The 13,230-nt window shown below is 36.8% G+C and overlaps 1 protein-coding gene and 1 non-coding gene across 2 annotated transcripts in view; one reads left to right on the forward strand and one right to left on the reverse strand.

Moving 5' to 3' along the window:
* LOC112406478 (multidrug resistance-associated protein 4-like) overlaps positions 1–10,684 on the forward strand; it is a 151,837-nt gene extending 141,153 nt beyond the window's left edge. The window contains exon 24 of the mRNA XM_024755259.1: positions 9,002–10,684. The gene's annotated coding sequence lies outside the window, so the exon portion shown is untranslated. The remainder of the gene's footprint in view (positions 1–9,001) is intronic.
* LOC112406498 (U6atac minor spliceosomal RNA) lies at positions 3,583–3,708 on the reverse strand. The gene has a single exon (XR_003004570.1). It is a non-coding gene; the product is annotated as a U6atac minor spliceosomal RNA (small nuclear RNA).
* Positions 10,685–13,230: the final 2,546 nt, after the last annotated feature.

Genomic DNA, 13,230 nt, shown 5'->3' on the forward strand with positions numbered 1-13,230 from the left:
TGAGACAGAGATCTTTAAAATTTCCTGTGGATAGAGGATTTTTTTATGTTTGTATGTTTTCTAGTTTACTCATTTCATTGCCTTATGATAAAAAAAAAAAAGGTCCTCTGTACCATTTCCACCCAGAAACAGTGTTTAACAATACTTTAAGTTCTAGTTTATAGGTAATTTTTGTGAATTCTCGTAATGGAAAAAGTTTCAGTTCCCTGGAAGGCTATAAAAGGTACCTGGAACAGTTCTTTCCTCAAACAGTAAGTTTTGGGAAGATGGAATTATGAAGTTGCCTGAAAAAAGGCAGAAAGTAGTGGAACAAAACGGTGAATACATTTTTCAATGAAGTTCTTGGAGAAAATGAAAAATGTCTTATTTTTACTTAAAAACTAAAGGAATTTTTTTGGCCAGCCCCAAATTTTACATATAGTAGTGAGTGTATGAAGCTCCTGATTTATCCCTCCTCCCCTGACGTTTCCCCTTTGGTAACCAATAGTTTGTTTTCTATGTCTGTGAGTCTATTTATGTATTGTAAATAACTTCATTTGTATCATGTTTTTAAGATTCCACATGTAAGTGATATCACAGGATATTTGTCTTTTTTTGTCTGACTTACTTCACTTAGTATGATAATCTCTAGGTCCACACATGTTGCTGCAGATGGCATTATTTCATTCTTTTTATGGCTGAGTAATATTCCATTGTGTATATATGCCATGTCTTCTTTATCCATTCATCTGCCAAAGGACATTTAGGTGCTTCCATGTCTTGGCTATTGTAAGTAGTGCTGCAATGAACATTGGGGTGTATGTATCCTTTTGAACCATGGTTTTCTCCAAATATATGCCCAGGAATAGGATTCCTGGATAATATGGTAGTTCTATTTTTAGTTTTTAAAGGAACTTCCATACTGTTTCCCATAGTGGTTGTACCAATTTACATTCCTACCAATCCACACCCTTGCCAGCATTTATTGTTTTAGGCTTTCTGATTATGTCCATTCTGACCAGTGTGAGGTGATACTTCATTGTAGTTTTGATTTGCATTTCTCTGATAATTAGTGATGTTGAGCATCTTTTCACATGCTTTATGGTCATCTCTATGTCTTCTTTGGAGACATGTCTATTTAGGTCTTCTGCCCATTTTTGATTGGGTTGTTTGGGTTTTTTTCTTTTTTTGATACTGAGCTATATGAACTGTTTGTATATTTTGGAAATTAATACCTTGTTGGTCATCACATCATTTGCAAATATCTTCTCCCTGTAGGTTGTCTTTTCATTTTGTTTATTGTTTCCTTTGCTGTACAAAGCTTCTAAGTTTAATTAGGTCCCATTTGCATATTTTTGTTTTTATTTTCATTACTCTAGGGAATGGATCAAAAAGACATTTCTGCAATTTATGTCAGAGTTCTGCCTATGTTTTCCTCTAAGAGTTTATAGCCCTACATTTTTTTGTGTGTGTATGATGTTTGAGAATGCTCTAATTTCATTCTCTTACATGTAGCTGTCCAGTTTTCCCAGCACCACTTAATTAAAGAGACTGTCTTTTCTCCATTGTACAGTCTTGCCTCCTTTCTCATAGGTTAATTGACAAAACTATAGGTGTGTGGATTTATTTCTAGGCTTTCTATCCTGTTCCATTGATCTATATTTCTGTTTGTGCACCGGTACCATACAGTTTTGATGACTGTAGCTTTGCAGTATAGTCTGAAGTCAGGGAGCGTGATTCCTGCAGCTCCATTTTTCTTTCTCAGGATTGCTTTGGCTATTCAGGGTCTTCTGTGTTTCCATACAAATTTAAAATTTTTTTGGTTCTAGTTCTGTGAAAAGTTATCATTGGTGATTTGATAGGGATTGCACTGAATCTGTAGATTGCCTTGGGTAGTATACTGTTATGTTGACAATATTGATTTTTCCAATCCAAGAACACGGTATATATTTCCATCTGTTTGTGTCACCTTCGATTTCTTTCACCAGCGTCTTACAGTTTTCAGAGTACAAGTCTTTTGTCTCCTTAGGTAGGTTTATTTCTAGGTATTTTATTCTTTTTGATGCAATGGTAAATGGGGTTGTTTCCTTAATTTCTCTGATTTTTTGTTAGTAAATAGGAATGCAAGACATTTCTGTGTGTTACTTTAGTATCCTGCGTTAAGGAATTCATTGATGAGTTCTAGTAGTTTTCTGGTGGCATCTTTAGGATTTTCTATGTATAGTATTTTGTCATCTGCAAACAGTGCCAGTTTTACTTCTTTCCAATTTGGATTCCTTTTCTTTCTTTTTCTTCTGATAGCCATGGTTAGGACTTCCAAATCTATGTTGAATAAAGGTGAGAGTGGATATCCTTGTCTTGTCCTGATCTTAGAGGGAATGCTTTCAGCTTTTCACCATTGAGTATGTTGTTTATTATGTTAAGGCAGCTTCCCTCTATGCCCACTTTCTGGAGTTTTTATCATAAATGGGTGTTGAATTTTGTCAAAAGCTTTTTCTGCATCTCTAGAGATGATCATATGGTTTTTACTCCTCAGTTTGTTAATGTGGTGTATCACACTTATTGATTTGCGAATACTGAAGAATCCTTGCATCCCTGGGATAAATCCCACTTGATCATGGTGTATGATCCTTTTAATGTGTTGTTGGATTTGGTCTGCTAGTATTTTGTTGAGGATTTTTGCATCAATGTTCATCAGAAATATAGCCTCTAATTTTCTTTTTTTGTGGTATTCTTTGTCTCATTTTGGAATCAGGGTGATGATGGCCTCATAGAATGAATTTGGGAGTGTTCCTCCCTCTGCAGTTTTTGGAAAGAGTTTCAGAAAGGTAGGTGTTAAGTCTCTAAACGTTTGATGTAATTCTCTTGTGAAGCCATCTTGTCCTGGAATTTTTGTTTGTTTGAAGTTTTAAAATCACTGCTTCAATTTAGTAGTTGTGATTGGTCTGTTCATATTTTCTATTTCTTCCTGGTTCAGTCTTGGAAGGTTGTACCTTTCTAAGAATTTGTCCATTCCAGGTTGTCCATTTTATTGGCACAGGGTTGCTTGTAGTAGTTTCTTATGCTCCTTTGTATTTCTGTGGTGTCAGTTGTAACTTCTTTTTCATTCTAATTTGATTTGAGCCCTCTCCCTTTTTTTCTTGATGACTTTGGCTTAAGGTTTTTCAACTTTCTCTTTTCAAAGAACCAGCTTTTACTTTCATTGGTCTTTTCTGGTTTTATTCATCTCTACTTCATTTATTTCTGCTCTGATCTTTATGATTTCTTTCTTTCTACTAATTTGGGTTTTGTTTGTTGTTAAACTTTCTCTAGTTACTTTAGGTGTAAGGTTAGGTTGTTTATTTGAGATTTTTCAAATAAACTTCCCTCTTCAAACTGCATTTGCTGCAGCCCATAGGTTTTGGCTTGTGTTTTCATTTTTCTCTAGGTATTTTTTGATTTCCTCTTTGATTTCTTCAGTGATCCATTGGTTGTTTAGTAACATATTGTTTAGCCTCCACATGTTTGTGTTTTATACATTTTTTTTTCTGTAATTGATTTCTAATCTCATAGTGTTGTGATCAGAAAAGATGCTGGATATGATTTCAGTTTTCTTAAATTTACAAGAAATGACGATTAGATGCCCTGAAGCAGGTGGCAATGCCTTAACCATTTGCATGTTGTCAGGCCCAAGGACCTCTTCCATCCTTGTCAAGGGGAGTGCTAACCTTCTCTTCTTTCATACAACACTCAAGTGCCTTTCTTTGATTCATTTAATGTTTCTGACCCTGAATCCAACGTGGTTCAAAACTGAAATTAAGTCCCCAGTTTTCATTTGCCTGATACGTCTTTGATTGTCTTTTGATATCAGATTGTAGATGTGTCTCCTGCAATGGCAAGTATTATAGTTAGGTTTAACTCTGAGATTTAATCTTAGCCCTTAGCCCTTAGGGGTATGTTTTATCTTAGTTCTGTTATGTTTTCAGCTTTTAGTATTCTTTTTTAAAACCTTTTATTTTGTAGTCTGTAATTTGTTTTTTTGTTCATTATTTTGTGTGTTGCTTTAATTTCTTCCAGGAATACTTTATTTCCTTATTATTGACTCCACATTATAAACCTTTTCTCCATTCTACCAATAAATTTTAGTGTTTAAATGGTTTTTTCTTCTGTTTACCTTCAAATCTTTAAAAATACTTAAACCTCTATTATTTTACTTACCTGTGTTAAATGATACTTTTTGCATCTCTAGTTGACTAAAGTTTGTTCCTTGTATACTGTTTTTTAAAGTTTGGGTTGTGAGTCCTTAGTGGGCCTGTGAAATCCATTTAGTCAGTCATGACCAGCATGTTTTAAGAAATGAAATAGAAAAGAATGGAATGGACGAAGAATAGCAATGTATCTTTCCTAGTAATAGTAAATATTTCATTAAATTCCGTTCAGGATAGATAAATATAGACAGTGAAATCTGTACTGGTACTCAATGTAAATTTAAATGTATTTACTACTGTGGGTGGCAGTACAAATAAAAGTTTGAAAACAAGGCTCTATATCATCTAGTGCATTGGAGTTAGAATCCCTGACTTATTGTAAATATAGTTAACCCTTGAACAGTACAGGTTTGAACTGCACAGGTTAACTTGTATTCACCTTTTTAAAAATTTGTACTCAGTACTACATGATCCACAGTTGGTTCAATCTGTAGATATGGAGGGTGACTGCAGTGTTATATAGACTGTCTAGAGGATCAGCGCCCCAACCTCTATGTTGCTCAAGGGTTAACTGTATGAAATATTTACCTGCTGCAGCTCTAATTTGATAAAACTTGATCTTCTTTCCTGGATTCTTAAAGGATTCTTTCTGTATTTTGAAGGTCATTAGTTTTTCCTAGGACATCATGCACTCTTGACCTCTAGATTCAAGTCTTTTATTTCTAAGCATTTGCTTGAATTACATCTTTGAATTTACTTGATTAGACTCTCCTCTTTACAGCAATCTATAATGTATATGTTGCTGTCCTTTGTCTATTTTATAAAGCTATTATCTCCTTAATCCTTTTAAATTTTTCATTAATTTACAATTATTTGCCTTGCTTTCTCAATCCTATCCTCCATGTCTCATGTTGTTTTTTCAGCAGTGACTAATCTTCATGCTGCCTTTTAGAATGATCATTTCTTTGATGTTTTCATTTTTCTCTTCCATTTCACTTTCAGCCTCTGTCAACTCGTTTCATCATTGTTGCTGTGCCATGTTTTCCTGTACTCTTGGATGTCCACAGGTTGACTGTTCTACTACACAGGTTGACTGTTCTACTACATTTTCTTTGTTGTTATATTTTTTTTATAATTTTCATCTTTTCAGTGAGTATTTTCTCATCCATCATATGCTCATCTTACTCCTTGTCTTCATTTTTGTTTGTGTATTTTACAGATCCTATACTACTTTTTTATTACTGTTATTCCTATTACTCACCTTTGAATTGAGTTTTTTTAGACCATATATCTGTGGGATAGTTGTGGCTAGGGCATCATTTGAGACTAAAGGGAATTCTGTGCTTAACACAGAAGTTCCACATGGCCTAGAGAGAAAAAATAAGCAAGTGAGAGAGAAATCGAGAACACATATTCATTTAGCCTGTATTCCTCTCTAGCCTGCAGAGATGGGCAGTCAATGGTGCTTGCATTTCAAAATCTCTCTTCTCCTAGGACCTCACCAATCTACATGCTTCAGGCAAAGATATTGATTCTATATGATTCCTCACTGGCATTTGCCCCTTAGTCGGAGAGCTATGATCTGCTCCCCTTACGTACCATCTCTGTCATGCCACAGCCCACTGGATCCAGTTGCTTAATGTAGCCTGTCCAGATATTTTGTCACTTGGAATTTCAAATGACTCCTGATTTCATCAAAGATTGGGCTTATTTTTTAATCTCCCAATATCCTTGCTGTTCAGGGTGATTTCTGAAAGGATAAGGGGAAAGAATATTCATTGTTCCGTTAAGTTAAAAGCAAAAATTCTAACTCTCCAGCAGTCTTTAACTTTGGTAATATACCTGCCAGTATGTACACAAAGTTAGACCTTTCAAGATGAGGAGTTTGAGGGTTACTGGGATCGAACTAGGGCCATGCAGTTCAGGGAGAATGAACGTATAGTCTTGAGCCAGAATTCTACATATATTGAAGCACTGACTGCTGGGTTTTATCCATGCAGGTGAGCTTTTATTGCTCTGTTGCTCTTAGTAAGATCTAATTCCATGATGGTGGTTTTATTTACAAGCTGGAGTTTAAGTACTAGACTGTTTTAACCTACATTGGAGGAACTACAATGAACCACGCCTGAGAGAAGGGGAAGAGGGCCAAGAAACGCACCACTCACTGGTCTTATGTTCTGCTTACCATAAATTGAATATTTTTGGCATTATCTCTTTTAATCTTCACGACCATTCTGAGCTGGAATTATTATCCCTCAGATGGAGAAACTGAGGCAGAAGAACCTAGGTAACTTCTCAAAGTCACAGATTAGAAAGAGTAATTTTTTTAACCACTTTTCTGCCACCCAGGTTACCATGCTCACTGAGCAAATGTGTCTCAACTGGGCTTCTTTTAAGATAAAACTACAAGATTCACAAAAGGGCCTCTGAAATGTTCTGTTTTCATCATTCAATCTGACTGATGCTACTTTCCGGGGACTAAGGGGCCACGTCTCTTGAGCAGCATCATAATCACAACCAACACTTAGCTCAACATGTTTTAAACCTGCAGTTTGTGGCCATCACTTAGTTCCTATGAGGTAGGTCATTGTCTCATTTCACAAATGCAGTAGCCCGTGCACAGAAAGCTTAAGTGATTTTTCCAGGGTCAGCAGTGGTTCCAGGAGAGAGAAAGAGGTGAGATTGGGCCTCTCCATTCAGGCTCAGCCCTCATACACAAGGACTCTGCTGCTATCAAGCATTCAGTCATCTCGACCCTCTTCATAACCCACCCTATGAAAAAGACACCTTCTTTCACTTCTGCTGTCAGCCGGAGTGCAGTCTACACCATGAGAAAGAGAAGGGTCAAATCAAGGCTTTTATACACAGAAAGCTTGTTTTCAGTATTTGGTTTCAATTATTACAGACCATGAAGCAAAGGCCATTTTGGTTAAAAGGTGCTAGTAATAACATTTTCTGGGCTCCCCTGGTGGCGCAGTGGTTACGAGCCCGCCTGCTAATGCAGGGGAGACGGGTTCGAGCCCTGGTCTGGGAAGATCCCACATGCCACAGAGCAACTAAGCCCATGTGCCACAACTACTGAGCCTACGTACCACAACTACTGAAGCCCGTGCACCCAGAGCCCATGCTCCGCAACAAGAGAAGCAACTGCAATAAGAAAGCCCGCACACTGCAACAAAGAGTAGCCCCTGCTCGCTGCAACTAGAGAAAGCCTGTGTGCAGCAACGAAGACCCAACACAACCAAAAATAAATTAATTTAAAAAATTTTTTTCTTTTAAAAAATTACATTGAGAAGAGTTATGGGGAAAGGAACCAGGTGATTTTGGGAGGACCGTCAAGCAGTAGAAAGTTAAAAGTATTTCCATTTGTCTTTTGGCTGTTTTTAGTTTCACCAAGAGAGTACATAATAGATAACCTCACCAAGAGAGTACATAATAGATAACCACACAAAATATGGCTAGCTTTAAAAAATGGAGGAGAGAGATGATATGCAATTAGCCTCCCCCCAAAGGCCTTATTTTTTTTAATTCTTGCATTATAATGGAAATAGCCTCAGATTTCACCCAGTGGGGTCCACGCATTCTTGGAGAATTTCTTATTTTTCTGCTTAACTTAAGAGACATTTTAATATATAGCATTTCATATTCAGTGCTGTTTGGAGGCGGGTAGCAAGTATGCAAGCAAGAAGAGAAAAAGAAAGTACACTTGATATGAAGGTAGGTGTCTCAGTGCTTTTCTATTTCATGTGTGATGTCCATTATCTCTCGTGATAACTTTGTTGACAGCACCCACAAATGTATTTGGTCCCAGGTTTTATAAAACAGATCCATAATCCTGTTTAGGCGACCCAGATCCTGACACAAGTCAGCCTCAGATAGATGGTACATTTTCTGTTATAAAGACTCAAAACATTTCACATTCTTCTTTGGGGGGAAAAAATGACATCTGAAGTCCTCTTTCAAAGAAATACATTTTGAGATAACAGCTCACAAACCTTGACATTATTTCATTTTGTTCTGCACATCTGTCAAGGAACTGAGATACACTACAGCTACTAAAAACTGATGATTGTGGAACAGAAAAACTTGACAGCATTTCATTTCCTTTATGTTCTGATTATACATTTATCAGAAAACCTTTATTTCTTCCAGTTCAGCTAGAAATTGGTAGAATTCAAGAACTCAAAGGCCTGGCAAAGACCTGTCCTATTATTTGGTATCATCTTTCTTTTTCGAAGTTGCTTGGTTGAGTCTTTGTTAAAGCTTTTGATTCTCTTTTCATTCCTGTGACCCATCATCCACAGATCACATTTCTATAGGCCCTATAACTGCTTTGCTGCACAAATTAAATGCCAGCATATTTCATACATATATGCCAGTGTTTCACTGCTTGTCAGTACGAGTTTATAAAATATAGGGATGACAACCTGATATTAACATCCAAATCTGGTGTGCTCACTTTATGTGTGAAAATGAGAAACCCTTTTCAGACTAGATTTCCCAGCCTGTCACCCTGTTTTTAATATATCTCCAGGTTTTGAGTCAGTAAAATGATTCTGCTTATCAAGTTAATATAGTGATAAAACATATCTGTGAATCAGAATGATCAGAACTCAAGTGGATCTACAGGTTGTTTGGTATTAAGCTCAGCCCCACTGAGGGTTTTAATGGGGCTACTTCCTCCATAGAATAAATACATCCCTGGTTTTTTAAATTGTGGCTCCAGTAGTGATATGATTTGCTTCACATAAAGAAGTGGACCTAGAAATGCAATGCCTTAGGGAGGAGGACTTTAAAACTTTTAAACATGTTGTTTCTGTCTTTTTTCCCCTCAGGTGCACTTCAAAATGACATAGACAGGTATTACTCACAGTGACCATGTGGTTATGAACGCTTCCAATGGACAGCCCTCAGCCTTAACAATTTTTAAGTCAGCACCGTGATTCTACCATGAGGTCAAGTCTATTCTGAAGGCATTTCTCCAATCGTTTTTGCTCTGCATAAGCTACACTGTATTTTCTTTACACCAGCAACAAATATTTACACATACAAGATGTTCGTTTATTTGGATTATTTTCTCCAACTTCACCCAACGATTCTAAGCTCTTACAAAAGGATTATTTTTCTTACCTAAATCAGAGGTACCGGCCACCAATAAAAGCTGTCTCCCAGTTTTTGTGCCTTGACAGACTCCAGAGACAAAGCACATTTTCTAAGGTGCAAGACAAAGTTGTCACAGGTGTTTCTTACTATTCCCCAAATTATATACCCCTGGTCCAATTATATCAGGGATTCTATTTAGTTGAAGTGTTTGAAGTTGCCATTTTGTCTCACCACTTCCGTTAACAGAACTGGGTTCCATACCCAAAGACCTCTGGTTAAAATAGTAAAAGAAAACTAATAGGAAAAACAAGAAATATTCCTTAGTTTAAGTGACATTGTATGAGAAAGAGGCATCCCCTCTCCAGAAAAAAAAAAAAAATAGATATAGAGTTAAAATACAGAAGGACAATATTATATGTTCTAAAAGAGAAGGGAGAGAAAATATACTTTTTCAAAATAGGAGCCCTTCTAGGGGATTTCATAATGAAGGACAGATGTATGATCGATTGTCTTTTAGACTGAAGATCTTATTTTTTAATTTTTTTTATTGTGGTAAAATATATATAACATAAAATTTGCCATATAACCATTTTTAAGCATACAATTCAGTGTCATTAATTACATTTACAGTGTTGTGCTACCATCAATGTCTAGTTAATTTTTGGTAATTATTTTAGGACTATTCAGTTTGTTATTTCTATAGAGTCATTTTTGGTACAATTTATTTCTCTAGGAGTGGATCTCCTGTGAGTTTTGAACTTGACTGACATAAACTTATTCACAATATCTTATATGTTTAAACTCTGCAGCACCTATAATTGTGTTTTTTTGCTTTTTAAGGCTTGATTGATCCTTTCTGGTTTTTAAAACATTTTCTAGTTCATTATATTATTCTTTCTTTCCTTCAACTTTTCATTTATTTTGAGATTTTTTTACTCAATTCTTAAACTGGAAACTTATATTAGAAAAAGAATTAAGTTAAAAATTAAGTACATAAAGCATACTTTTGTTTCCTAAGACCCACCTTAGCTGCAACCTACAAGTTTTGGTGCTTAGCACTGATCAATAACCATAGTACTAGGTAATTTCTAATTTAACTCAATTATATCTTTTATCTTTCATAAGTATAATGTCCTCTAAATTTCAAATGCTAATGTACTTTTTCTATTAGATTGAACCATGTGGAACTGCTAACATTTAACCTTTTTTAACTTATAAAATGGCAGTTTCATGTGGTTCAACATAATAGTTTTCTTTTGTTATTAATAGATAATTTCATTTTGGTCAGACAACATCAGATTGAGGATTTTAAACCAAAGGTAACCACATTTACCCACGAAGTCCTTGTTTCCACCATTTTTTATTTTACTTGGTGATTCTAAAATGTTATATGTGTAACCAGTAATTTTCAAATAAAAATCCTCCTCAAGTACTAGAATGTTTTCTGATACATGCTGCAAGTTGGTTCTCTGGGATACAGACCCAGATGGAGTTTAGTGTTGCGATGTTTATTAGGGGTGCCCTTGGGACCAATACTTGCAGAAGCGAGAGGGAAGAAACAAGTTAGGGCAGAGGGAGAAATCAAGCTGGAACACTGGCCAATGACTTCAGATGACCCCATGGGGGCTCTGGAATGAAAACGGCCCTTCAGGGTTTCCTGACATGTCCAATGGCCAGGCCCTTATACCTCCACCTTGATGGGTCACTGCATACAGGCTGCCCCCAGAGGAGCTGATGGCTAAAGACTGCCCACTAGCAGCACTTCCAGCAGCTGGGGCAACAAGTCCTTGAAGGGAGGTCTGGACAGTACCTCTCCATGCCCCCCCATGGCATGTGTCACAACTCCAGAGGTAGATAATTAGAATGTACTGTGGCAGAAAACTCTTGGTGACTGACATTTAAGTCAGAATGACTAAGTGATCCTCCTCAATACCCTGTGGTCTAAAAAAAGAGAAGAAGGTCCATGTAGGGGAGATAGCCTCACTCTCTAGGGTCAGCCCAGTTTTCACCTCTTCTAGGAAGCCACCTTAAGATCAATCCTCATCCTAGGTAACTCATATTTCTGTAATACCCTGACCGTCTCTCATTTGTTAAACTGAACCATACTTGGTTAGTGTCCTGTTGTTGCTATCTTGAAATAATTTCTAAACAATGAACCTTGCTTTTTCCATTTTGCACTGGGCCCTTTAAAATATGTAGCCTGCCCTGACTATGAGTATTTGTAGGTGGTCTGTTTTCTCACTGTTAGTTCCCTGGTCACAAGAAAACAAAGAATGGAGTGCTCATGGAATAGGCAAGTCCAGCCTGTATGTAGTTTAAAGGGGGGATCAGGTCTTGAAATAAACCCACACACTACTCATGGTCAGTTAATCTAGGACAAAGAATATAGGCAAAAATATACAATGGGGAAAAGACATTCTCTTCAATAAGTGGTGCTGGGAAATCTGGACAGCTACATGTAAAAGAATGAAATTAGAACATTCTCTAACACCACATACAAAACTCAAAATGGATTAAAGACCTAAACATAAGTAAGGCCAGACACTATAAAACTCTTAGAGGAAAACATAGGCAGCACTCTGACATAAACTGCAGCAATGTCTTTTTTTGATCTACCTCCTAGAGTAATGAAAATAAAACCAAAAATATGCAAATGGGACCTAATTAAACTTAAAAGCTTTTGCACAGCAAAGGAAACAACAAACAAAATGAAAGAAAACCTATGGACTAGGAGAGCATATTTGCAAATGACGTTTTGACCAACAAAGTATTAATTTCCAAAATATACAAACAGCTCGTATAGCTCAGTATAAGAAAAACAACCCAATCAAAAAATGGGCAGAAGACCTAAATAGACATTTCTCCAAAAAAGACATACATTGGCCAACAGGCACATGAAAAGAAGCTCAATATCACTATTAGAGAAATGTAAATCAAAACTACAGTGAGGTATCACCTCACACCGGTCAGAAAGGCCATGATCAAAACGTCTACAAATAATAAATGCTGGAGAGGGTGCGGAGAAAAGAGAACCCTCCTATACTGTTGGTGGGAATGTAAATGGGTACAGCCAGTATGGAAAACAGCACGGAGGTTCCTTAAGAAACTAAAAATATGGGCTTCCCTGGTGGCGCAGTGGTTGAGAGTCCGCCTGCTGATGCAAGGGTCACAGGTTTGTGACCCGGTCCGGGAGGATCCCACATGCCGCGGAGCGGCTGGGCCTGTGAGCCATGACCACTAAGCCTGTGTGTCCAGAGCCTGTGCTCTGCAACGGGAGAGGCCACAACAGTGAGAGGCCCGCATACCGCAAAAAAACCCCCAAAAAACTAAAAATAGAGTTACCATATGATCCAGCAATACCACTCCTGGGCATATATCCGGAAAAGACGGAAACTCTAATTCAAAAAGATACATGCACCCCGATGATCATAGCAACACTATTTACAATAGCCAAGACGTGGAAACAACCTAAATGTCCGTCGATAAATGAATGGATAAAGAAGATGTGGTATATATATACAATGGATTACTCAGCCATAAAAAAATAAAATAATGCCATTTGCAGCAACATGGATGGAACTAGAGATCATACTAAGTGAAATAAGTCAGGCAGGGAAAGACAAATACCATATGATATCACTTACATGTGTAATCTAAACTATGATGCAAGTGACCTTATTTACAAAACAAGTAGAGTCACAGATATAGAAAAGAAACTTATGGTTACCAAAGGGGAAACTGGGGGAGAGGTAAATTAGGAGTTTGGGATTAACAGATACACACTACTATATATAAAATAGATAAACAGCAAGGACCTACTGTATACGGAACTGTACTCAATATCTTGTAATAACCTATAATGGAAAAGAATCTGAAAAAAATATATATGCATAACTGAATCTTTGCTATATACCTGAAACTAACACAATATTGTAAATCAACTATACTTCAATTAAAAAAG

This window comes from Neophocaena asiaeorientalis, unplaced genomic scaffold (genome assembly GCF_003031525.2).
Source record: "Neophocaena asiaeorientalis asiaeorientalis breed wild unplaced genomic scaffold, Neophocaena_asiaeorientalis_V1.1 scaffold141, whole genome shotgun sequence".
NCBI classification, from domain to species: Eukaryota; Metazoa; Chordata; class Mammalia; order Artiodactyla; family Phocoenidae; genus Neophocaena; species Neophocaena asiaeorientalis.